The sequence below is a fragment of the Neofelis nebulosa genome, chromosome 18, assembly GCF_028018385.1.
Source record: "Neofelis nebulosa isolate mNeoNeb1 chromosome 18, mNeoNeb1.pri, whole genome shotgun sequence".
Lineage (NCBI taxonomy): Eukaryota > Metazoa > Chordata > Mammalia > Carnivora > Felidae > Neofelis > Neofelis nebulosa.
This window is the reverse complement of record NC_080799.1, coordinates 14816406-14844272: the sequence shown is the minus strand read 5'-3', so window position 1 is coordinate 14844272 and position 27867 is coordinate 14816406. Positions and strand designations below refer to the sequence as shown.

General features: G+C 40.9%; 1 protein-coding gene and 1 long non-coding RNA gene across 5 annotated transcripts in view; one reads left to right on the top strand and one right to left on the bottom strand.

Moving 5' to 3' along the window:
* CALN1 (calneuron 1) overlaps positions 1-27867 on the top strand; it is a 528610-nt gene that overhangs the window by 211431 nt on the left and 289312 nt on the right. The window lies entirely within an intron of this gene.
* Positions 72-27867, bottom strand: LOC131501372 (uncharacterized). The gene is made up of 3 exons (XR_009256771.1): positions 27714-27867; positions 586-1396; positions 72-184 (listed from the first exon to the last, which is right to left on the bottom strand). It is a non-coding gene; the product is annotated as an uncharacterized LOC131501372 (long non-coding RNA).

Genomic DNA, 27867 nt, shown 5'->3' with positions numbered 1-27867 from the left:
TCACACTTCCCACTGCCTTTTTTTTAAAGTGTTTTATTTATTTATTTTGAGAGAGAGAGAGAGAGAGAGAGCACAAAGCAGGGGAGGGGCAGAGAGAGAGAGAAAGAATCCCAGGCAGGTTCCACACTGTCAGCACAGAGCCTGATGCAGGGCTCGACGAACTCGCGAACCGTGAGATCATGACCTGAGCCAATAGCAAAAGTCAGACACTCAACTGACTGAGCCACCCAGTCACCCCCCGCCCCCCACTGCCTTTTCTTTTTCAGGATTTCCCTTTAATCTAGAGTTAAATAATCCTCAGTGCTGACTGGGTCCTGTTCTGATTTATTGGAAAGGGGTCTTCCTTCTTGTGCCTGACCCTGCCTTTGTTTCCTGTCCCTTGCTTACTCTTCAAGGGTTCACGAATATTCCTTCACCAGGTACGCATGGGCCCTTATTCTCCCTCTGACTACCCTACGGATTTTTCCTTTGCACTTTCAGGATGTTATTTGTAAGAGCTAAATGCAAACACACCTCCCTATTATGCTTTCAAATTGGGGCCAGCGCGATCGATGAAATTAAAAACCCGCAGATCAAGCTACTGACCAAATGAGGTAGGTCTTCCCTCTCCGCGAGAGAGCAGGTGGCTGGAAAACAGGTGGTTGGGTTGGTGCAGGTTCCTTCTTTTGCCCTTGCGTGGCACCCGGTGAAGCTGCTAATGAAGACTGACCTGTCCCCAAGGGAGAGAGCTAGAGCGAGAAAGAGCAAACAGCTTGGCTGCCTAGGTGGCTGGAGTCCCGTTTGCGACAGTGGGGTCAAATCTCCAGGCAGTGTCCCATTTTTCATATGGAGTTTAGCCGATAGGATGAACCCCAGCCTGTCGCGTATGATAAGAAATTACCCACGGAGACCCTGAGCTATGTATCAGTCTAACACTGATGTCGGGCTAGGCCTACTGGGGCAGCCTGTGAGGTTTTATTTCTGTTTCCCTTCCTAAAATGCATCTCCTTCTATGAATGTCCTCCTCCCTAAGTCACGTTAAGCCCTGGAAATAACAATGAGAAGAGCCCACACAGATCAGGGAAGAGAGTGTCCTAATACATCAAAATGCTGGCATGTTCGTCGAGTGAATGAATGCATGCATGCACGCATGCACGAACGAGGTCTTGTAGTTTTTGTAGTGCTGTCCTGATGCTTAACGATTACACCCATGCACCCCTCCAACACAGCAGGAGACGAAGGTGTGAGTTAGATGTCCGATGAGGAGGACTTTGAGAGTCAGCCACGCTGAATCACAGCAGGTGTTTCCACTCGGTCACCAGGGTTTATGCTAACTTCAGGCATGTTATTCACGAGGATATGCGCTTTTGGAGAGGAGCAAAATCCAAAACCATCTCTCTTCAGTGAGAGTGTTCCTCTGCCAAAAGAAAGCAGGGGAGTCAAACGCCAAATAGAGAGGATAGAAAGTTCCTCCTCAATTCTATTGTGATGTTTTAATTTTCTTTGGGGAAAATCACCTGGTGTAAAGCAAGAGGGTGTAACCTTGGGCTTTTCTATACCAGCATCGAACAACAGGGAACTTCTAGTCTTGCAGAATCCTAGAATCGTCCAGTTGGAAGAAGTCTTAGGGGTTGCCTCTACCTTCCCCAAAATGTTTCTCCAAATCCCCAGTCTGCCCTGCCTCTCCATGAATACCTCCAGTACCAAGAAACTCCCTCTTCAGCGTGGCGGCCACTTTTATCTTTGGATTATTCTTTTGGGTGAGGAATCTGTTTCTTATTTGCAGATGAAGTTTGCTGCCTTCAGATTCCACCAGTTTGCCCTGGACCTTGTGATGAGACAGTGTAGAAACAGACTTTTGCATTTGATGGCCCACCAGATACCTGGTGGCAGTGATTACGTTCCTCGAGAGTCTTGTTCCTTAGATGGAATGCTTGTTCCCTCACCATATTCTCAATTTGCTCTGGCTTATTATTTTATTTTATTTTTATTTATTTATTTATTTATTTATTATTTTTTTTCAATATATGAAGTTTATTGTCAAATTGGTTTCCATACAACACCCAGGGCTCATCCCAACAGGTGCCCTCCTCAATACCCATCCCCCACCCTCCCCTCCCTCCCACCCCCCATCAACCCTCAGTTTGTTCTCAGCTCTTAAGAGTCTCTTATGCTTTGGCTCTCTCCCACTCTAACCTCTTTTTTTTTTTTTTTCTTCCCCTCCCCCATGGGTTTCTGTTAAGTGTCTCAGGATCCACGTAAGAGTGAAACCATATGCTATCTGTCTTTCTCTGTATGGCTTATTTCACTTAGCATCACACTCTCCAGTTCCATCCACGTTGCTACAAAGGGCCACATTTCATTCTTTCTCTTTGCCACGTAGTACTCCATTGTGTGTATAAACCACAATTTCTTTATCCATTCATCAGTGGATGGACATTTAGGCTTTCTCCACAATTTGGCTATTGTTGAGAGTGCTGCTCTAAACATTGGGGTACAAGTGGCCCTGTGCATCAGTATTCCTGTATCCCTTGGATAAATTCCTAGCAGTGCTATTGCTGGGTCATAGGGTAGGTCTATTTTTAATTTTCTGAGGAACCTCCACACTGCTTTCCAGAGCGGCTGCACCAATTTGCATTCCCACCAACAGTGCGAGAGGGTTCCCGTTTCTCCACATCCTCTCCAGCATCTATAGTCTCCTGATTTGTTCATTTTGGCCACTCTGACTGGCGTGAGGTGGTATCTGAGTGTGGTTTTGATTTGTATTTCCCTGATGAGGAGCGACATTGAGCATCTTTTCATGTGCCTGTTGGCCATCCGGATGTCTTCTTTAGAGAAGTGTCGATTCATGTGTTCTGCCCATTTCTTCACTGGGTTATTTGTTTTTTGGGTGTGGAGTTTGGTGAGCTCTTTATAGATTTTGGATACTAGCCCTTTGTCCGATATGTCATTTGCAAATATCTTTTCCCATTCTGTTGGTTGCCTTTTAGTTTTGTTGGTTGTTTCCTTTGCTGTGCAGAAACTTTTTATCTTCATAAGGTCCCAGTAGTTCATTTTTGCTTTTAATTCCCTTGCCTTTGGGGATGTGTCGAGTAAGAGATTGCTACGGCTGAGGTCAGAGAGGTCTTTTCCTGCTTTCTCCTCTAGGGTTTTGACGGTTTCCTGTCTCACATTCAGGTCCTTTATCCATTTTGAGTTTATTTTTGTGAATGGTGTGAGAAAGTGGTCTAGTTTCAACCTTCTGCATGTTGCTGTCCAGTTCTCCCAGCACCATTTGTTAAAGAGACTGTCTTTTTTCCATTGGATGTTCTTTCCTGCTTTGTCAAAGATGAGTTGGCCATACGTTTGTGGGTCTAGTTCTGGGGTTTCTATTCTATTCCATTGGTCTATGTGTCTGTTTTTGTGCCAATACCATGCTGTCTTGATGATGACAGCTTTGTAGTAGAGGCTAAAGTCTGGGATTGTGATGCCTCCTGCTTTGGTCTTCTTCTTCAAAATTACTTTGGCTATTCGGGGTCTTTTGTGTTTCCATATGAATTTTAGAATTGCTTGTTCTAGCTTCGAGAAGAATGCTGGTGCAATTTTGATTGGGATTGCATTGAATGTGTAGATAGCTTTGGGTAGTATTGACATTTTGACAATATTTATTCTTCCAATCCATGAGCAGGGAATGTCTTTCCATTTCTTTATATCTTCTTCAATTACCTTCATAAGCTTTCTATAGTTTTCAGCATACAGATCTTTTACATCTTTGGTTAGATTTATTCCTAGGTATTTTATGATTCTTGGTGCAATTGTGAATGGGATCAGTTTCTTTCTTTGTCTTTCTGTTGCTTCATTGTTAGTGTATAAGAATGCAACTGATTTCTGTACATTGATTTTGTATCCTGCAACTTTGCTGAATTCATGTATCAGTTCTAGCAGACTTTTGGTGGAGTCTATCGGATTTTCCATGTATAATATCATGTCATCTGAAAAAAGCGAAAGCTTGACTTCATCTTTGCCAGTTTGGATGCCTTTGATTTCCTTTTTTGTCTGATTGCTGATGCTAGAACTTCCAGCACTATGTTAAACAACAGCGGTGAGAGTGGGCATCCCTGTCGTGTTCCTGATCTCAGGGAAAAAGCTCTCAGTTTTTCCCCATTGAGGATGATGTTAGCTGTGGGCTTTTCATAAATGGCTTTTATGATCTTTAAGTATGTTCCTTCTATCCCGACTTTCTCAAGGGTTTTTATTAAGAAAGGGTGCTGGATCTTGTCAAAGGCCTTTTCTGCATCGATTGACAGGATCATATGGTTCTTATCTTTTCTTTTATTAATGTGATGTATCACGTTGATTGATTTGCGAATGTTGAACCAGCCCTGCATCCCAGGAATGAATCCCACTTGATCATGGTGAATAATTCTTTTTATATGCTGTTGAATTCGATTTGCTAGTATCTTATTGAGAATTTTTGCATCCATATTCATCAGAGATATTGGCCTGTAGTTCTCTTTTTTTACTGGGTCTCTGTCTGGTTTAGGAATCAAAGTAATACTGGCTTCATAGAATGAGTCTGGAAGTTTTCCTTCCCTTTCTATTTCTTGGAATAGCTTGAGAAGGATAGGTATTATCTCTGCTTTAAACATCTGGTAGAACTCCCCTGGGAAGCCATCTGGTCCTGGACTCTTATTTGTTGGGAGATTTTTGATAACTGATTCAATTTCTTCGCTGGTTATGGGTCTGTTCAAGCTTTCTATTTCCTCCTGATTGAGTTTTGGAAGAGTGTGGGTGTTTAGGAATTTGTCCATTTCTTCCAGGTTGTCCAATTTGTTGGCATAATTTTTCATAGTATTCTCTGATAATTGTTTGTATCTCTGAGGGATTGGTTGTAATCATTCCATTTTCATTCATGATTTTATCTATTTGGGTCATCTCCCTTTTCTTTTTGAGAAGCCTGGCTAGAGGTTTGTCAATTTTGTTTATTTTTTCAAAAAACCAACTCTTGGTTTTGTTGATCTGCTCTACAGTTTTTTTGATTCTATATTGTTTATTTCTGCTCTGATCTTTATTATTTCTCTTCTTCTGCTGGGTTTAGGCTGCCTTTGCTGTTCTGCTTCTATTTCCTTTAGGTGTGCTGTTAGATTTTGTATTTGGGATTTTTCTTGTTTCTTGAGATAGGCCTGGATTGCAATGTATTTTCCTCTCAGGACTGCCTTCGCTGCGTCCCAAAGTGTTTGGATTGTTGTATTTTGATTTTCATTTGTTTCCATATATTTTTTAATTTCTTCTCTAATTGCCTGGTTGACCCACTCATTCTTTAGTAGGGTGTTCTTTAACCTGCACGTTTTTGGAGGTTTTCCAGACTTTTTCCTGTGGTTGATTTCAAGCTTCATGGCATTGTGGTCTGAAAGTATGCATGGTATAATTTCAATTCTTGTAAACTTATGAAGGGCTGTTTTGTGACCCAGTATATGATCTATCTTGGAGAATGTTCCATGTGCACTCGAGAAGAAAGTATATTCTGTTGCTTTGCGATGCAGAGTTCTAAATATATCTGTCAAGTCCATCTGATCCAATGTGTCATTCAGGGCCCTTGTTTCTTTATTGACTGTGTGTCTAGACGATCTATCCATTTCTGTAAGTGGAGTGTTAAAGTTCCCTGCAAAGACCACATTCTTATCAATAAGGTTGTTTATGTTTGTGAGTAATTGTTTTATATATTTGGGGGCTCCGGTATTCGGCGCGTAGACATTTATAATTGTTACCTCTTCCTGATGGATAGACCCTGTAATTATTATATAATGCTCTTCTTCATCTCTTGTTACAGCCTTTAATTTAAAGTCTAGTTTGTCTGATATAAGTATGGCTACTCCAGCTTTCTTTTGGCTTCCAGTAGCATGATAAATAGTTCTCCATCCCCTCACTCTCAATCTAAAGGTGTCCTCAGATCTAAAATGAGTCTCTTGTAGACAGCAAATAGATGGGTCTTGTTTTTTTATCCATTCTGATACCCGATGTCTTTTGGTTGGCGCATTTAATCCATTCACATTCAGTGTTATTATAGAAAGATATGGGTTTAGAGTCATTGTGATGTCTGTATGTTTTATGCTTGTAGCGATGTCTCTGGTACTTTGTCTCACGGGATCCCCCTTAGCATCTCTTGTAGGGCTGGTTTAGTGGTGACAAATTCCTTCAGTTTTTGTTTGTTTGGGAAGACCTTTATCTCTCCTTCTATTCTAAATGACAGATTTGCTGGGTAAAGGATTCTCAGCTGCATATTTTTTCTGTTCAATTTATTGAAGATCTCGTGCCAATCCTTTCTGGCCTGCCAAGTTTCAAAAGAGAGATCAGTCACGAGTCTTATAGGTCTCGCTTTATAAGTTAGGGCACGTTTATCCCTTGCTGCTTTCAGAATTTTCTCTTTATCCTTGTATTTTGCCAGTTTGACTATGATATGTCGTGCAGAAGATCGATTCAAGTTACGTCTGAAGGGAGTTCTCTGTGCCTCTTGGATTTCAATGCCTTTTTCCTTCCCCAGGTCAGGGAAGTTCTCAGCTATAATTTCTTCAAGTACCCCTTCAGCACCTTTCCCTCTCTCTTCCTCCTCTGGGATACCAATTATGCGTATATTATTTCTTTTTAGTGTATCACTTAGTTCTCTAATTTTCCCCTCATACTCCTGGATTTTTTAATCTCTCTTTCTCTCAGCTTCCTCTTTTTCCATAACTTTATCTTCTAGTTCACCTATTCTCTCCTCTGCCTCTTCAATCCGAGCTGTCGTTTCCATTTTGTTTTGCATTTTGTTTAAAGTGTTTTTCAGCTCCTCCTGACTGTTCCTTAGTCCCTTGATCTCTGTGGCAAGAGATTCTCTGCTGTCCTCTATACTGTTTTCAAGCCCAGTGATTAATTTTATGACTATTATTCTAAATTCACTTTCTGTTATATTATTTAAATCCTTTTTGATCAGTTCATTAGCTGTTGTTATTTCTGTTTGGTCATTTTGGATAGTCCCTGGAGTGGTGAGGACCTGCAGGGCACTTCCCCCGTGCTGTGGTGTATAACTGGAGTCGGTGGGCGGGGCCGCAGTGAGACCTGACGTCTGTCCCCAGCCCACCGCTGGGGCCACAGTCAGACTGGTGTGTGCCTTCTCTTCCCCTCTCCTAGGGGCGGGATTCACTGTGGGGTGGCGTGGCCCGTCTGGGCTACTTGCACACTGCCAGGCTTGTGGTGCTGGGGATCTGCCGTATTAGCTGGGGTGGGTAGGCAAGGTGCACGGGGGCGGGAGGGGCAGGCTTAGCTCGCTTCTCCTTAGGTGATCCACTTCAGGAGGGGCCTTGTGGCAGCGGGAGGGAGTCAGACCCGCTGCCGGAGGGGTGGCTCCGCAGAAGCACCGCGTTGGGTGTTTGCGCGGAGCGAGCAAGTTCCCTGGCAGGGACCGGTTCCCTTTGGGATTTTGGCTGGGGATGGGCAGGGGAGATGGCGCTGGCGAGCGCCTTTGTTCCCCGCCAAGCTGAGCTCTGCCGTCCGGGGGCTCAGCAGCTCTCCCTCCCTCTGTCCTCCAGCCTTCCCGCTTTCCGAGCAGAGCTGTTAGCTTCTGACCTCCCAGACGCTACGTCGCGCTTGCTGTCGGAACACAGTCCGTCCGGCCCCTCCGCTTTTGCCGGCCAGACTCGGGGGCTCCGCTTGGCCGGCGAGCCGCCCCTCCGCCCCGGCTCCCTCCCGCCGGTCCGTGGAGCGCGCACCGCCTCGCCGCCCTTCCTCCCCTCCTCCGTGGGCCTCTCGTCTGCGCCTGGCTCCGGAGACTCCGTTCTGCTAATCCTCTGGCGGTTTTCTGGGTTCTTTAGGCAGGTGTCGGTGGACTCTAAGTGATCGGCAGGACGCGCGGTGAGCCCAGCGTCTTCCTACGCCGCCATCTTCCCTCGCTCCCCCCTGGCTTATTATTTTAAAAAAGATATTGAGATGTAGTTTCCATACACTATACTGCAGATATTTCAAATGGTTTAAAGCAATGTGATGAGGTTTGATAAATTAAATACTTATGAAACTACCCCAGTAAAGAAGACATCAGAGGTTTCCATCACATCCCCAAACTTCCATCTGCTGTCTGCAATCCATTCCTTCCAACATACGCCCTGATCCCTGCTCCCAACTGATCTGCATTCTGTCACTACAGATTAGTTTTCATTTTGCGGAATTTCACATTAATGGAATCATGCGGTATTTATTCTTGCTTCGGGCCTCTTCGGGCATAACTATTCTGAGATTCATCCATTTCGCTACATATCACAGTTCATTTCTTTTTATTGGTGAGTAGTATTCTCTTGTATGGATATGCCACAACTTGGCTATTTTTTAGCCATATACGGATGCCAAATAAAGCATTCTTGTTTCTGTCTTTATAGAGACATGTGTTTTCATTTCTTTTTTTTTTTTTTAATTTTTTTAACGTTTATTTATTTTTGAGACAGAGAGAGACAGAGCATGAATGGGAGAGGGTCAGAGAGAGAGGGAGACACAGAATCCGAAACAGGCTCCAGGCTCTGAGGTGTCAGCACAGAGCCCGACGCGGGGCTCGAACTCACGGACCGCGAGATCATGACCTGAGCTGAAGTCGGACGCTTAACCGACTGAGCCACCCAGGCGCCCCTGTGTTTTCATTTCTTTTGAGTCAACAACTAAAAATAGGTGGTATTATAGACTCAGTGTTTGCGTCCCTTCAAAATTCATATGTTGGAACCTAATCCCCAATGCGAAGGTATTTGGAGATGAGGCCTTTGGGAGGCGATTGTGTTTTGAGTATGGTGTCTTCATTGGTTGGGATTAGTGCCCTTATGAGAGAGCACAGAGAGCTTCCTTGCCTCTTCTGCCGTGTGAGGACACGACAAGAAGACGGGCATCTGTGATCCAGGAAGTGGAGTCTCACCAGACACCAAATCTTTCAGCACCTCACTGCGGGACTGCAAGACTCCTGAATTGCAAGAAGGACTTTTCTATTGTTTAAGTCGCCCAGGCTATGGTATTTTTGTTACAGCAGCCCAAATGGGCTAAGGCGGGTGGTTGTAGGGCAGGTGGATTTTTAACCTTCCGCCAGTTGCCAAACTGTGTTCCAAAGTGGTTGTGGCATTTTACATTCCTGTGATTAGGGTATGAGATTTCCAGTTACTCCGCATCTTTGCCAGCACTGAAATTATCAGTCTTCTTAATTTTAATCATTCTACTGCGGGTGGAGTGGACATGTAATTGTGGTTTTTATTTTCATTTCCCTAATGACCTGCATCTTTTCTTGTGTCTGCTGGTTGACTATTTGTATTTCTTCATTTGTGAAGGTCTGTACCAGTTTTTTACTAGGTTTGTTCTCTTTTTAAAAAAAAAAATTTTTTTTAACGTTTATTTGTTATTGAGAGACAGAGAGAGACAGAATGTGAGCAGGGGAGGGGCAGAGAGAGAGGGAGACACAGAATCCGAAGCAGGCTCCGGGCTCTGAGCTGTCAGCACAGAGCCCGACGCGGGGCTCAAACTCAAAAACCTCAAGATTATGACCTGAGCCGAAGTCGGTCGCCCAACCGACTGAGCCACTCAGGCGCCCCTGTTCTCTCATATTTAAGTATAAGAGCTCTTTAGGGGCGCCTGAGTGGCTCAGTCAGTTGAGCGTCTGACTCTTGGTTTCAGCTCAGGTCATGATCTCAGTTTCATGAGTTCGTGCCCTGCGTCAGGCTCTGTGCTGATAGCCGGGAGCCTGGTTGGGAATCTCTCTCTTTCTCTCTTTCTGCCCTTTCCCCATTCCTGCTGTCTCTCTCTCTCTCAAAAATAAATAAACTTGGAAAAAAGAGCTCTTTGTATATCCCAGATCTAAAACCTTTGTCTGATGTACATGTTGCAAATATTTTCTCCCAATCTATGACTTGCCCTCTCATTTTTCTCAACAATGACCTTTAAAGTGCTAATACTTTTATTTTTCTAAAGCACACGTATCATTATTTTCTGGTATGATTTATGCTTTTTGTGTTTAATAAATCTTTGTCTATCCCAAAGTCATAAAGATTTCTCCTACTTTTTTCTAGTACTTCATGGTTTGTAGCTTTTATATTGGGGTCTGTAGTCAGTTCTGAGCTCATTTTTATTTATGATATGAAATAATGGTCAGTGTTTGTTTGTTTTCCATGTGGATATCTAGGTGTTACAGCATCATTTATATGATTTTAGTTTTCACCTTTACCAGTGTCCTTTATTGATTTTCTGTCCTTTTTCAAGTTTGGATTTTAATTCTAGCTAGTTAACATACAGTGTAATATTAGTTTCAGGTGTAGGATTTAGTGATTCATCACTTACATACAATACCCTGTGCTTATCACAAGTGCCCCTCTGTTTTTTTTTTAATGTTTATTTTTTTGAAGGAGAGAGAGACAGCATCAGCGGGGGAGTGGCAGAGAGTGAGGGAGACACAGAATCAGAAGCAGGCTCCAGGCTCTGAGTTGTCAACACAGAGTCCAATGTGGGGCTCGAACTCACGAGCCATGAGATAATGACCTGAGCCGAAGTCAGATGCTTAACTGAGCCACCCGGGTGCCGCACAAATGCCCATCTTAATACCTGTCACCCATATAGCCCATCCCCCACCCATCTCCCTCCATCAACTCTCAGTTTGTTCTCTATCATTAAGAGTCTCTTATGGTTTGTCTTCCTCTCTCTTTTTTCTCCCCTTTTCCTATGTTTCATGTGTTTTGTTTCTTAAATTCCCACATAATATCCCACATATGAGGGAAATCACATGGTATTTGTCTTTCTCCGACTCATTTCACTTAGCATAATACATTCTAGCTCCATCCACGTCATTGCAAATGGCAAGATTTCATTCGTTTTTATGGCTGAGTAATATTCCATTGTATGTATGTATGTGTATATATAACTATCCGTGTGTGTGTGTCTGTGTGTGTGTGTGTTATATGTATATATATCATATCTTCTTTATCCATTCATCAGTCGATGGACATTTGGGCTCTTTCCATAATTTGGCGATTGTTGATAGTGCTGCTATAAACATTGGGGTGCATGTATCCCTTCAAATCAGTATTTTTTATTCTTTGGGTAAATACCTAGTAGTGCATTATTATAGCATCATTTATTAAACTAACCAACAAAGACCAATCTTTTGTTACTGAATTATGTTAGGACCTTTGTAGAATATCAAATGATTACATATGTGTATAGTTCTATTCCTTGACTCTTAATTCTATTCCAGTGATCTATAATTCTTGTATATATTTTTTCAGTTTCTCCATCCATTATTTATTTACTTTATTTTATTTTTTAATTAAAGTATTATTCGCATACAGTGTTACATTAGTTTCAGGTGTACAATGTAATGATTTTACAATTTTATACATTGCTCAATGTCCGTCAGGATAAGTGACTCTTAATTCCCTTTATCTGTTTCACCCATCCCCCCACCCATTGCCCCCCTGGCAACCACCAATTTGTTCTCTGTATTTAAGAGTCTGGTTTTTTGTTTGTCTTTTTTTTCTTTGTTGATTACTGTGGTTTTAAAATAAATCCTGAACTCAGCTGAGATAAGTTTGTTCTTTTTTAAAAAAATTGCTTCAGGGCACCTGGGTGCCTCGGTTGGTTAAGCGCCTGACTCTTGATTTCGTCTCTGGTCATGATCTCCTGGTTCATGAGATCGAGCCCCTCATCGAGCTCTGTTCTTGACAGCATGAAGCCTGCTTGGGATTCCCTCTCTCTGTCTCTCTGTCTCTCTCTGCCCTTCCCCTGTCTGTGCTCTCTCCCCCTCTCCCCCCGTCAAAATAAATAAATAAATATTACACAAAATTGCTTTGGCTTTTTGTAGATATTTAGCATTTTCATATTTATATGGAATCCAAATTATTAGTATCAGTGTAAGAGCCTGATGAAATTTTGATAGGAACTGCATTAGATCTGTAGGTCAGTTTGGGAAGAATTAAACTTTTAACAACACTGAGTAGTATTTCAGTCCATAAAGATCTGTCCCTATTTATCTAGATTTTTTTCAGAACCTAAATAATCTTAAATTGAAGTTTTCAATTTAGAGGTCTTGCATATCTTTTGGTTAGATGGACCTTATGTTTCTTTTCTTCTTTCTTTCTTTCTTTCTTTCTTTCTTTCTTTCTTTCTTCCTTTCTTTCTCACTACCAAAATGGAATTGGTTTCTATAATTTCATTTTCCATCTTCTCCCGCTCCCATATAGAAATATAGTTGAATTTTCATGTGAACCTCGTATTCTGTGACTTTGTTAAATGCATCGGTTAGTTCTAAAGTTGTTTTGTAGATGCTTTGTCATTTTCTATATAAACAGTCATATCATCTGCAAAGAGAGACAGTTTTACTTCTTCTTTTCAGATCTCTCTCTTTTTTCTTGCCTTTATCACAGTGACTAAGACCCATAGTCCCAAGGCGAATTCAAGTGGTGAGAACGGGCATTGTTGACTTGTTCCCAATTTTAAGGGGGGGGGGGAAGCAGAAGCCTTCAGTATTTAAGCCTCAAGTGGGGTGTTAGCTGTGGGCTTTATCATATGGAGGAAAATACCCATTATTCCTGGTTTGCTGTGAGGTTTTGTCATGAATAGGTTTTTCATTTTGTCTGGTGCTTTTCCTGCATCTAACTGGAATGATAGAGCGGTCTTCCGCTTTATTCTGTTGAAATGGTCAATTACCTTTATTTTTGATGTTTGGATGTTCAACAAGCCTTACATTCCTGGGATAAGCCCTACTTAGTTAGTTTGTATCTTTGTTTGTTAGCATTTTTTTTTTTTAACTGTAGTTTGCTTTTCCTGTAATTGCACTGTCTCTTTTTGCTCCAGCGCTTGCTTGGACACAGAGCACCAGGGCTGTGCGTGTTGCCGGTGCAGAGACGCCTTCTGTCTCTGAGTGTTCTCGTCAATGGTTGCTGTTGGAAGAAGTGACAAATGGTCGGTCTGAATGCAACTGACAAGATATTGAAGCACTTTCTTGGTAGACATCTCACATATCCTCATGGCATCCTTTGTAGGCAAGGACGACCCTGTTTTTACTCAGGAGAGTCTTGGAAAGCTAAGAGATATGCAGCAAGGCTTTGAACAGTGGCTGTAAAAATGCACACTGTTTGATTTGGTCTTTCCACGGGTTTCTTGTCCTCTGCCTGGTCACAGTCAGCCTGGAATCTGTGGGTCTGCTCTCTGTAGATTGCCCTTTCGCTGGTGAGTCTGTGACCGTGTTGGAGAATGGTGGTAATAAACAAGGGCCAGAAGCCAGGGACACCGCTGGGCCGTCTCCTGCTCTCATTCTGACCCTGGCTGTGCTGCTTCATAGCTCTGTGACCTGCGACAAATTTCTTGATCTTTCTGGACCCCAGTTTCTTTGTCTTTCAAATAGAATAATGATACATTCCTGATCAGATTGTAAGAATCAAAGATAACGTGTGTGTGTGTGTGTGTGTGTGAGAGAGAGAGAGAGAGAGAAGGTCTGTGTACATAAATGGTACTTTAATATTTAAACTCTCTGAACTTTAGTTTACTCATGTGTGAAGTAAATATAAAATGTGTACAAATGAGAATGACCCCAGTGTTGTTTCGGAACTAAGATGAAGAGATTAGCACCCAGTACGTAGTAAATCCTCAAAAAATTCTTTCTCTCCATTCTGTTCCTGCTTTTTAGGCCTCATTGTGGGCATTTTGTCCTGCAGGTCAACAAATTTGTACTAAGAACATAGCAGGATAACTAATACCTGGTTTCTAGGTATTTACAGGTTTTACAGGTATTTTTTATTCCTTAATTCGTCCATATACTTATCCAGCCATTTATTACAGATCCTATCTCATTCACCACACATTTTAGAAATGAATTTTATGACACTTAAAAAAATTTGTTTTGAGAGAGAGAGAGAGCAGGCATGCGAGCCAGGGAGAGGAGCAGAGGTAGACAGAATCTTAAGCAGGCTCCACACTCAACATGGAGCCTGATACGGGGCTTAATCCCATGACCCTGGGATCATGACTTGAGCCAAAATCAAGAGTCAGATGCTCAGCTGACTGAGTCATCCAGGTGCCCCATATTTTGTGACACTTTTCATTATTTGGAGGTCTACAGCTCTAGCTAATGACTCTGAAGCATACTAGTCTTTTGGGAGCTGGGGCGACAAGTTTAAATCAGCCGATACTTAATCTTGACTATGTGAAGTCCTATGCAGGGTTTATCATTATACCCTAAATTCCCACAGGTATGAGTTACCAGTACTTATTTTCAGCTCAATTATTCAGTTCATCTCCAATCTATGATAAAATATAATAAATGCTCTTTGTTTTTCTCTGAGTAGATCAAAGAATCCAGATATACATAGATTTCTCAGTTGTTTTGAATCTTTGGTAAAGACATGGCAGTTACAGATGCCTAAATTTCAGCTAAGAATCACCCCCCACTCTGCCCGGAGCTGAGACTCTGGGGTTCTTCCTCATGCCCGATGTTTTCTGATCTCTGGGCCTCTACTTACACAAGATCATGGGGCACCTGAGTGACTCCTTCGGTTAAGTGTCCCACTCTTGATTTCGGCTCAGGTCATGATCCCAGGGTCAAGGGATCAAGCCCTGTGTTGGGCACCGTGCTGAGTGTGGAGCCTGATTGAGATTCTCTCTCTGCCCCTAACACCTTCCCTTCAAAATAAGTAATTAGACATTTTTTTAAAAAGTGATTCCAATCTATTTTTTTTTTTAAAAACCCATGATCACGAACTTTTAAAATCCTTTGAAAGGTTGTTTTGCGAGTGGTTGTAGCTGCTGTTCATCTCGTTGGCTTAGAGTGGACCCCGTCATCAAAGATGGTTGCTGGAAGAACACGAGATTCTTTCTTAACTAGGTTCAGAATCATTAAAGCCATAAAGGGAGACACATATGAGAGGGTGGAACTAACTAGCAGCAAAAGAGAAGTTAGAGGGAGGGAAGGGGTATAAACAATAGGCAAGGGGGAGCCATAGAGGGTGAATGGGAAATTTCACTTTTTTGAGGAGCATTTTTCTCCTTCAAGTCTTCTTCCAAAGAAGGAGGTGCCATGTAATGAGAGTTCTGGTCCTTCATTCACTGATTATGCCCTTTTCTCTCACCACACCAAGAATGTGGAAATGTAGAGGAAGGGGTGAGAAAGACGTAGATATTACCGGGTGCATCCTTGGAAGAGTGCATCATAATGGGACACAGCACGAAGCCGGCAAGTGAAGGGTACTATGGTAATTGTATCAGCCAGGTTATAATGAAGAAAAATATGATAATAGACTGAATTAAGCTGGCGTGGAGTCAGAACACCATCCCTTTTACTTTTCTAGTTAAAATCCGTAAATCTGGTTTTGAAAATATATTGGAAGAGACAGATGGGCACCGTGTCTAGATTCATGCAAACATTATAAATAAAACATTTCTCGTAACCCTTGGAATTTTGTTTGGTGCATTTTAAAAGATCTATATTTTAAAGCTCTGAGCTGTAGATTCACTAGAAAATGTAATTTTACTACTGATGCTAAACATAAATACATATCCACGTAATTGTCTACAGCTCGAATAGCTCGTTTTTTTCCAATTTATTCACAGTCCGCTTCACAAATAATCAACTTTTGCTTCCCCGCCCGGAAGATTATTGAGTTTGTGGATTGTCTGTGTGAATATTTCATCTCAGGACCTCATCCCAGTTCGTAACCCAAGTCACTCTTTGTCTTTTGTCCTTTTTGTTTTTTTGGTTTTTTTTTTTAAATAAAAAGGGTGTGTTGAGAAGATGTCAACTAATTTTAATGTTAACTCAGGGGAGAAATTTGCTAAGAACAAAACAAAACAACACAAAACCCTCATGATGTCCCCAAATCAAATACAAATGGTTTCTGGTCATTAACACGGGTTAGATAGATATGTCAACAGACCCCTTCTTACCTGGACGGTAATTCTCCCCTCAAGTTAATGTCTTAGCATGTTGAGAGCACTTAGGAACTTAACTATTCTTACTGGCACAATCCTAGCCTCTTTATCCTGCCCTGACCATTTGTGCCAAGTGTTTGGAGCCTGGGGTAATCAATTCCTATAGCTCCCTTGACATGACTGTGATGTTTCATAGATATTTCCTGAACTCTTAAAAATGTAGCCAAATGGCTTGAGTCAGACCAGAGAGTTTGGAAATTAGGATGTTAGCCTGCAAGTGGACCCTGTGGATTATTTTCTCCAACGTTTGCCTTTAAGGGAAGAAAAACCATCCCAGAGATATTAAGCACTTCTCCAAATTCACAGAGCACATGAGTAGTAGTGTCAAAACTAGAATGTTTGTCTACTTATTTTTAGTCTAGTATTTTCTTTATTAAATAATTTTGGCAGCAGCCTTAGATACTTGGTTGATTCTAACATGCTTGTTGGTACTCTTTTCTTTCCTTCCTCCCTCCCTTCCTTTTTTCCTCCCTCCCTCCCTTCCTTCCTTCGTTCCTTCCTAACTTCCTTCCTTCCTTCCTTCCTTCCTCACTTCTTTCCTTCCTTCCTTCCTTCCTTCCTTCCTAACTTCCTTCCTTCCTTCCTTCCTTCCTTCCTTCCTTCCTTCCTCCCTCCCTAACTTCCTTCCTAACTTCCTTCTTTTCTTCCTTCCTTAAAGTGTAATTGACATACAATATGATATTACTTTTAGGTGTGCAACATAGCAGTTCAATATTTGTAAGTGATCACAGTACATCTAGTTATGATGTCACCATACGAAGTTGTTATAATACTATTGACTATATTCCAAATGTTGTACATTACATCCTGGTGACTTATTTATTTTATAGCTGCAGGTTGTACCTTTTAATCCCCTTCACTTCACCCATCCTCCTACCCACTGCCCCTCCAGCAACCACTGGATTATTTTCTGCATTTAAGAGTCTGTTTCTGTGTTGTTTTGTTTCCTCTGTTCTGTTTTTTGTAGATTCCACGTATAAGTAGAATCATATGGTATTTGTCCTTCTCTGTCTGGCTTATTTCACTTAGCATTATACCCTCTAGTTCCATTCATTTTTTCTGAAATGGCAAGATTTCATTCTTTTTTTTTTTTATTGCTGAGTAATATTCCATTATAATGCATCTCTCTCTCTCTCTCTCTTTTAGTTTACTTATTTATTTTGAGAGAGAGAGAGAGAGAGAGAGAGAGCATGAGTAGGGGAGGGGCATAAAGAGAAGGAGAGAGAGAATCCCAAGCAGGCTTTGTGCTCTTGGCTCAGAGACCTATGCAGGGCTGGATCCCACAAACTGTGAGATCATGACCTGAGCCAAAACCAAGATTTGGATGCTTAACTGACTGAGCCCCCCAGGCGCCCCTCATCTTCTTCATTCATTCATCTAATCGTGGACACTTGGGCTGCTTTCATATCTTGGCTATTGTAAATAATGCTGCAATGAATACAAGGGTGTTGTTCTTGAAATCGTTATGGTACAATAGTTCCCATCTGAGTTGATGATGCAACGCCTGTAAATTGCTTAGAGCCTAGTAAAAGTCATCAATAAATGTTAACAATTCTTATTTTTTTCTTCTCCTCTTCCTCCTTTTATTACCAACTGCTTTACTTGTATTTTGATATTTTCATGCTAGAGGTTGCCCACACATAGACTTAAATCTACTCATAGCCTTTGAAGAACACTCGGTCTATTTACAATTCATTCGCTGCTTCTTCCATGGTCCGTTTTTCTCTCTTGCCTGCTGGAACTCTTAGTTAGAAGGAATAAAATCGTTAGTTTTTATCAGTTAAGAATCATCTGACGGCAAGTAACAGAACTGTTGATGAACAGTGGCTTAAATCACAAAGATAATCATTGGTCATTTGATAAGAAATCTGAAAACGGACAGGTTATAGCAGATGAAGCAACACGGTGATGCCCATAAGTCTTCAGGCTTTTTTCAGCTTTCTCCCCTCTCACAAGTAGCTGTTGGCTTTTTGTCCTCATGTTTGGTGTTACATGGTCTCAAGATGGCTATCTACTAGCATCACACGGACATCTGCAGCGTCAAGGAAAAGACAAGGCACAACAGCTTCGCCTCCTGTGACTCTCTGAGAACAGAAGCTTTCTCGAGTGTTTACTGGTCAGAGCAGTAAGACATGGACAGACAGCCCGAACTGCCAGTGAGGCTGGAAAAGGGAATGTTTAGCTTTTCACTGAGTAAAGGATGGTAAAGGAGAAGGGAGGTTAGGAGTGGCTGCTAGGTCAACCAGCTAGAAGGATCCGTCCTGGACCACAGTGGTGACTGCCCGACATGCTGCGTGCCCTTCCTTCATGGTATCTGGTGTGCATTCCACCTGTTACTGGGAGACAGCCTCGTTGCTGGAGTTCTGCTTATTTCCAGACAGCTTTAAGTGTGAGCACTACAGCTAAAGATCTTGTTTAGACATCGCTTAAAAAATCTGATGATTCTTGGGGCGCCTGGGTGGCTCAGTTGGTTAAGCATCCGACTTTGGCTCAGGTCATGATCTCACAGTCTGTGGGTTCGAGCCCTGCGTCGGGCTCTGTGCTGACAGCTCGGAGCCTGGAGCCTGCTTTGGATTCTGGGCCTCCCTCTCTCTCTGCCCCCTCACCCCCAACTCACTCTCTCCCTCCCTCCCTCTCTCTCTCTCTCTCAAAAATAAATACAAACATTTTTAAACATCTGATGACTCTTATCTGTTTCTGTAACTTTCTGGGTTCTGCCATCATTCTTAGACCTAAATTTATGGGCGGTTGCCTTGAAGAAATTTGAAACGATAGGTTCTGGTGGGTTGATGTCATGCTGAATCTGTGTTTTGCTGTCTGGGTCTTTAATCTCCTATCTTGGTAAGGCTTCTCTTACTTGCTTATACTCTTTTAAAGCTTCTTTTAAAAAATGTTTTTATTTTTATTTTTGAGAGAGCGAGACAGCACCAGCACTATATTTAGTGAATATATATATATATATATATATATAGATTCACTGTTTTTAAACACACACACACACACACACACACACACCTGTAACCATGTGTATTCATTTCCTAGAGCCACTGTAACAAAGGACCACAAACTGGGGGTGGGGGGTGGGGGTGGGAGGAGAGGGCTTAAACAACGGAAGTTTATTGTCTCCCAGTTCTGGAAGCTGGAGGTCTGAGATCAAGGTGTTAGCAGGGCTGTGCTCCCTCTGAAATGTATAAGGGAGAATCCTTCCTTGCCTCCTTTTAGTTTCTAGTGGTTTCCAGCAGTCTTTGGAATTCTTTGGTCTGCAGCTGCATAATTACAGTCTCTGTATTCATCATCACGTGGCCTTCTCCCCGTATGTCTCTGCCGGCACATGGCCATCTTCTTACAATGACACCCAGCGTCTCATCTTAACTAATTACATCTGTCGTGTCCGTGTTTCCAAAAAAGGTCACATTCTGAGGTCTGGGAGTTAGACTTCAGTGTATCTTTTGGGGGCACGTAATTCAACCCATTTTGCTATATTATATTACTCTGTATGTTACACAGGGGATAGGGGTCAACAAACATTTTTCTGTAAAGGACCTGACAGTAAATATGTTAGGATTTGTGCACCATATTCTTTTTTTTTTTTAACGTTCATTTGTTTTTTGAGAGAGAGACAGAGCATGAGCAGACGAGGGGTCGAGAGAGAGGGAGACACAGAATCCCAAGCAGCCTCCAGTCTCTGAGCTGTCAGCACAGAGCCCGACGCCGGGCTCGAACTCGTGAACCGCGAGATCATGACCTGAGCTGTAGTCAGATGCTTAGCCGACTGAGCCACCCAGGCACCCCTGGGTACCACATTCTCTATTGCGACTACTCACGTTTGTCTTAGTAGTACAGAAGCAGCCACTGACAATATGTAAACAAGTGAGCATGGTTGTGTTATAATAAAATTTTATTTACAAAAATAAGAGCTAGGCTGGATTTGGCCCGGGGGCTGCTGTTTGTTGGCACTTGCATTAAAACATTTCTATCACCCTAGAGAGTTCCATCAGCCCTGCCTTCCTGTTCAGTCCTCTCCTCCCATAGGCAAACACTGTGCAGCATTCTGTCACGGCAGATTCGTATTTTGCCTGTCTTTGGACTTCATATATGAATGGAACCACACAGTATGTGCTTTTTGTGTCTGTCTTCTTAATGTCTGTGAGATCCAGCCGTATTGTTACCTATGTCAGGATTCTTTTGTTTTTCCAGCTCTATTGAGCTGTAACTGACAAAGTTGTAGTGTATTTCGGGTGTGCAGCATGATGATATACACCTGTGGAAGGATTGCCGCAATCAGGTTAACAAACATGTTCATCACCTCCCACAGTTGCCTTTGCGTGTGTGTGCGTGTGAGAACTCTTAAGATCTACTCTCTGACGGGTGTCGGGGTGGCTCAGTAGGTTAAGTCTCTGACTCTTGATTTCAGCGCAGGTCATGATCCCACAGTTCCTGCGATCAAGCCCTGCATCGATCTGTTAGCGCCGAGCCTGCTTGAGATTCTCTGTCTCCGTCTCTGTCTGCCCCTCCCCCACTCTTGTGCATGCACACATTCTCTCTCTCTCCCTTCATCTCAACATAAATATTGAAAAAAGATCTATTCTCTTAGCAAATTTCAAATATGTAATACAGCCTTGTTGGCTATAGGCACCATGCTATATATACGCTGGGTCCTTAGAGCTTATTCATCTTCTAACTGAAAGTTTGCATTCTTTGACCAACATGTTGTCATTTCCCCCGTCCCACAGCCCCTGGCAAGTACTTTCATTCTCTGTTTCCCCGTGTTTGACTTTGCTTTTAGATTCCACGTGTAAATGATACCATACAATACTAGTGTTTCTCTGTCTGGTTTATTTCACTTAGCATAATGCCCTGAAGGTCCGTCCACATTATTACAAATATCAGGATTTCCTCCTTTTTGTGACTGAATAATATGCCTTTTGTGGCTGAATAACATATTATGGTTATATACATTATATATGGTTATATATAGTTATATATAAAGATATATGTAGATATATACTTCTTTATCCACTGATGGATACTTCGATATGGGTTGTTCCCATATTTTGACTGTTGTGAACAATGATACAATGAATGTAGGAGTGCAGATATCTCTTTGAAAGAGTGATTCCATTGCCTTCAGATACACACTCAAAAGTAGGATTGCTGGATTATATGATAGATCTATTTTTAAATTTTTGAGGACTCTTCATGCTGTTTTCTATAGTGGCTGCACCGATTTACATTGCCACCCACAGTGCACAAGGGTCGCCTTCTTTCTATATCCTCGCCAACATTTGTTACCTTTTTCTTTTGCTAATGGACATTATAACAGGTGTGCAGTAATACCTCATTGTGGTTTAGATTTGCCTTTCCCTGATGAGTAGTGTTGAGCATCTACTCATATAATTGTTGGCTGTTTGTGTATCTTATTCAGAAAAATGGCATTGCCCATTTTTAATGGGCTATTTGCTTTATTTTTTATTTATTTACTTTTTTTTTTTTTTTTTTTTTTTTACTATTGAGTTGTAAGAGTTCCTTACATATTCTGGATGCTAACCTTTTATCACATATATGGTTTGCAAATATTTTCTCCCATTTGGTAGATTGCCTTTCCATTTTGTTGACAGTTTTCTTTTCTGTGTAGACACTTTTAATTTAGTTTAATATAGTTTAATTTAGTTTAATAGTTTAATTTACTTTAATATAGTTTAATTTAGTTTAATATAGTTCTACTTATTTATTTTTGCTTTTGTTGCCTGCGTTTTTGGTGTCCTATCCAAAAAATCATTGCCAAGACCAATGTCAAGAAGCTTTTCGCCTGTTATCTTCTAGGAGTTTTATGATTTTAGGTCTTATATTTAACTCTTTCATCAGATTTGAGTTGATTTTCATGTATAGCATAAGGTCCAATTTCATTCTTTTGCGTGTGGATGCCCAGTATTCCCAGCACCGTGTATTGAAGTGACTATCCTTTTCCCATTCTTTATTTTTGGTGCTTTTGTAAAAAAATCAGCTGACTATATATGCATGCATTTATTTCTGGGTAGTCTATTCTGTTTCACTGACGTGTGTGTGTGCGTGTGTGTGTGTGTGTGTGTGTGTTATGCCAATACCTTACTTGTTTTGATCCCTGAAGCTTTGTTGTATAGTTTGAAATCAGCAATTTTCTGCTTCCAACTTTGCTTTTCTTACTTGAGATTGCTTTAGCTGTTTGATGTCTTTTGTGGTTCCATGTGAATTTTAGGAGTGTTTATCTATTTCTCTGAAAAATTCCATGGGATTTTTAAACATTGGTGTATAACATATTAGTCTCAGGTGTACAACATAATGATTCAACTTTTAAGGTCTAGTCCCTTAGCAACGTTCAAATATTCAAGCCAGTATTTAAAAAAAATTTTTTTTAAACATTTATTTATTTTTGAGAGACAGAGCATGAGCAGGGGAGGGGCAGAGAGAGAAGGAGACACAGAATCCAAAGCAGGCTCCAGGCTCTGAGCTGTCAGCACAGAGCCCGATGCGGGGCTCGAACCCACACACTGTGAGATCATGACCTGAGCTGAGGTTGGACACTCAACCGACTGAGCCACCCAGGCGCCCCTCAAGCCAGTATTTTGAACTGTAGTCACCATGTTGTGCATTACATCCCCATAACTTATTTATTTGATAACTATGAATTTGTATCTTTTGACTCCCTTCCCCCATCTCACTCCCTCTGCTGCCAGCCACCAATCTGTTCTCTCTGTCTATGAGCTTGTTTTTGTTTGTTTTTAGATTCCACATATAAGTGAGATCCTATGGTATTTGTCTTTCCCTCTTGACTTATTTCACTTAACATAATGCCCTCGAGTTCCATCCACATTGTCACAAATGGCAGATTTCCTTCTTTCTTGTGGCTGAATAATATTCCATGGTGCATATATGCCACATACTTTTATCAAATCATCCATCAGTGACAATTTGGGTTTTTCCCCCATATCTTTGCTATTATAAGTCATACTGCAGTGAACATGGGCGTTGTATATATCTTTACAAATTAGCGTTTTCTTTCTTTTTTTTTTTTTCAGATAAATACCCAGAAGTAAGAGTTGCTGGATCATACGGTAGTTCGATTTTAAATTTTTTGAGAAAGCTGAACAGTGTTTTCCATAGTGACTGCACCAGTTAAACACTATTACCAATAGTCCACATTGGTTGTCTTTTCTCCACTTCCCCGCTGACACTTTTTTATCTTTTTTGATAATAGTCATTCTAAGAGGCGTGAGGTGATGTCTCATTGTGGTTTCAGTTTGCATTTCCCTGATGATCAGTGAGGTTGAGCACCTTGTCATGTACCCGTTGGCCACCTGTATGTCTTCCTTGGAAAAATGCCCTCTCCAATCCTCTGCCCATTTCTAAATGAGTTTGTTTGATTTTTTTGCTGTTGAGTTGTATGAGCTCTTTATATATTTTGGAGATTCATCCCTTATCAGGTGTAGGGTTTGCAAATATTTTCTCCCATTTGGTGGGTTGTCTTCTCATTTCGTTGACCATTTTGTTTTCTGGGCAGGCTCGTTTTAGTCTGATGTAGTCCCACTCGTTTTATAGTTTGAAGTGTATAGATCTTTCACCTCCTTGGTTATGTTCATTCCTAACTATTTTACTCTTTTTGAAGCTAATATAAGTGGGATGCTTTTCATTGCTTTTCTGAATAGTTCATCGTTAGCACATAGAAATGCAACTGATTTTTGTATGTTGATTTTGTATTCTGCAACTTTACCGATTCATTTATTCTAAGAGTGTTTTGGTGGAGTCTTTCTGGTTGTCTATATATAAGATCATGTCATCTGCAGAGACAATTTGATTTCTTCCTTTCTGATAATCATTAATGTGGGGTATCACATTTATTGATTTGTGTATGTTGAACCAGCTTTATGTCTCCAAGATAAATCCCACTTTGTCATGGGGTATGATCCTTTCAATATGCTATTGAATGAGGTTTGCTAATATTTTCTTAGAGATTTTTACATATGTGTTCATCAGGATATTGGTCTGTAATTTTCTATTCGGGTAGTGTCCTTGTCTGGCTAGCACTAGCCTCAAAAGAATGGGTTTGGAAGTGTTCCTTCCTCTTCAATTTTTTCCAGGAGTTTGAGAAGCATTGTGATTAATTCTTCTCTAAATGTTCGGTGGAATTCACCATAGAGGTATTTGTTTCTGGACTTTTCTTTATTGGGAAGTTTTCAATCTCCATACACATTATTAGTCTCATCATAAATTGTATTTCTTCATGATTCAGTCTTCATAGGTTGTATCATTTCTAGGAATTTATCCATCTCTTCTAGGTTATCCCATCAGCAGGTGGAAAATTGTTCATTGTAGTCTCTTATGATCCTTTGCTGATTGTAAGGTCTGTCCTTTGATTTTTTATTTTATTTATTTGAGTCCTTCTTTCTGTTTTTCTTAGTGTAGCTAAAGGTTTGTCAATATTGTTTCTCTTTTCAAAAGAACTCCTAATTTCATTGATTTTTTTTTTCTATTGTCTTTCCAATTTCTACTTTGTTTACCTCTGCCCTGATCTTTATTTCCCTCTTTGTACTAAAATTGGGCTTTGTTAACTCTTTTATACCTTTCACTTCTTTTTTTAGTTTTTTGATATGTAAAGTTAGATTGTTTATTTGAGATCTTTCTTTTCTTTTTTTCAGCTTATTCATTTATTTTGAGAGAAAGAAAGCAGGAGGGGCAGAGAGAGAGGGAGAGAGACAGAGAGAGAACCCCAAGCAGGCTCTGCACTGTCAGCACAGAGAAGCACTGTGGGGCTTCAGGTAACAAACCCTGAGATCACAACCTGAGCTGAAACCAAGAGTCGGAAGTGTAACTGACTGAGCCACCCAGATGCCCAAGATCGATATTTCTTTTTCTTTCTTTCTTTCTTTCTTTCTTTCTTTCTTTCTTTCTTTCTTCATAGGTATTTATTGCTATAAACCTTATTTTAGTACTGCTTTTGATGCACGCATCTTATAGGTTTTGGTATATTAGGTTTCCATTTTTGTTTGTCCCAAGATTTTTTTTTCCATTTCAATGTCTTCCTTGACACATTGGTTCTTCAGGAAGGCGTTGTATAATTTCCACATATTTGTGACCATGTTATCAGAAAAGATGCTTGAGGGGCACCTGGGTGGCTCAGTTGGTTAAGCATCTGACTTTGGCTTAGGTCATGATCTCCTGACTTGTGAGTTTGAACTCTGTGTTGGGCTCTATGCTGACAGCTCAGAGCCTGGAGCCTGCTTTGGATTCTGTCTGTCCCTCTCTCTCTCTGCCTCTCCCCTTCTTGCGTGCACACACACAGTCTCTCTCTCAAATATAAGTTAACGTTAAAAAAATAAAAAAATTTAAAAAAAAAGAGAAGATGTTTGATATGATTTCAGTCTTCTTAAATTTGTTAAAACTTGTTCTGTGGCTTAACATATGATCTATTCTGGAGAATGTCCTGTGAGTGCTTGAGAAGAATGTGTATTCTGCTGCTGTGGGTGTAATGCTTTGTATATGTCCGTTAGGTTTATTTGGTCTCACGTGTAGTTCAAGTGCAGTGTTTCCTTATTGATTTTCCGTCTGGATGATCTATCCATTGTTGAAAGTGGGTATTGAAGTCCTGTACTGTTATTGCATTGTTATCAATTTTCTCCCTTCCAGTCTGTTAGTACTTGCTTCGTATATATAGGTGCTCTGATCTTGGGTGCATCTTTTTTTTTTTTTTTTAATTGATGAATAGTATTCTATTGTGTGCGTACTGCAATTCGATTACCCACTCTCGATATCGGACGAGTTGTTTTCACTTGGGGATGTTATGAAGAAAGTGGCTTTAAGACTTTTTGTACACTTTGTGTGTGTGTGTGCGTGTGTGTGTGTGTGTGTGTGTGTGTTCTTGTTTATCCTGAGTAAATACTCTGAGGTAGAATTGCTGGGTAGGTATATGGTCGATTTTATAAGCCACTGTCAAACCGTTGTGCAAAGGTGTTACACCATTTTACACGCTCACCACCTGTTGTGAGGGATCCAGCTGTTTTGCACCCTCATCAGCATTTGGTGTTGTCGGTCATGGTAGCCAATCCAGTGCACGGACACCAATATCCCATTGTGATTGTAACTTACATCAATCACTGTGATGGTTACTGACCTTGAGTGGATTTTCTCTCTTGTTCTTTCTTTGTTTTCTCCCTCTCTTTCCTTCTCTGCCTTCCTCCTCTCCTCCCTCTCCTCCCCGCTTCCTTTCTTCCTTCCTACCTCTGCTATCAATTCCTGAATGAGGGATGTGGGTTTTTCTTGTCCTTCCTTTAATTCTGTTTATTCTTGCTTCGTGTGTTTGGAAACCCTGTTATTATGTGCATATGCATTTATCTGAGGATTGTAACTTCTTGGCGAATCGATTCAGTTAGCATTATGAAATGTCTCTTTCTCTCTCTGTTCATACGTTTGGCTTTAAAGGCAGCTTTTGCTGATGTTAATGTGGCCATACAAACTTTCCTCTTTCTTTTACTGCCCTCCTATCTGTGTTTTTAATTTAAAGCGCGTATCTTGTATGTGGCATACGGCTGAGTCTTGACATTTTATCTTGTCAGGAAATCTAGTTTTTAATTGGAATGTTTAATTGACTTACACAAAATGTAATTATTGTATAATTGGGCTGCTTTCTACCTTTTTGTTATTTGTCTTCAATTTGATCCATATGTGCTCTTTTCTCTCTGTTTCTCCTCTCCTGCCTTCTTTTAGGTTAATTGGATATATGTTTTGGTATTTAATTTTAATTCCTCCATCACATACTTAGCTATACTGCTTTGAGTGTGAGTGTGTGTGTGTGTGTGTGCACATGCATGCGTGCATGTGGATGCTCTAAGGATTACAATATACATCCCTTATCACAGTTTACTTAGATTTAACATTCCATTTCATGTAAAATGTTAGAAATCTGTGATATTCTAATTATATATATAAACAGAATATTGCATCTGTACGGTATGTTACCCATCTATGAGTACATGTGTATAACATTGTATTCTCTCTGTTCTGTTTGCTAATGTTGTCATGCGCTTGACATCTACTTATATTATGGATTCATCAATATTCTACTTTGTAAACATTTCATTAGCCAGCAATTTTTTAATTAAGGGAAGAAAAAAGTAAACGTTTTTATTTGCCCGATTATTTTGCATTTCCAGTGCTCTTCCTTTGTTCCTATAGATGGAGTTTCCATCGAGTGTCATTTGCATTTAGGGCCGTAGGAGACAAATTCCTCTAGCTTTATTGTATCTGAAAATGTCTTCTTTTTGCCTTAGTTTTTGAAAGATGGTTTCAGGAGGATATAGAATTCTGGCTCGAAAATTCTTTCATTTCTCCCCAGCAGTGTATATATATTACAAATACTACCTGATACCTTGTGCTATATGTTATATATAATATGTACCATATAATACATGTCCTATACTATCTATAGTACCTATAACATATACCATACTTCTGCGTATATACATACAGACAGATCTTGGAGCTAAGCCTGCCTCCCCCGATAATATCATCAAAACAATGTCAACTAGACTTGTCTCCGCCACATTACAAGAATCACTGCCTTTTTAACCCAGAGTAATTAATTCTACTCTGCCTGGCAGACTACCTCTTCCTTCTGCCAGTTCCACATTTTAGAGTCTGTTACCTGCAGCCAGTCTTTCAAGTCTCAGATTTTAGACACTTGAAGCTAGCTGTCAGTTTAGCTGTAAGTAACCAAAAACCAGTGCCTTAAACAAATAGGATGCATTTTTTCTTACATGGGAAGTCTGGAGGCAGAAGTCACCAACTTGGGTTCCAAGAATCCATGACACCATTCAGGCCTCTTCTCCTTCCATCTCCACCACCCCTTTACGTCATCCTTTCTTTTTTCTTTGTCTTTCTGCTGGTCTCTTTGCGGTCTCAATAGGAGCC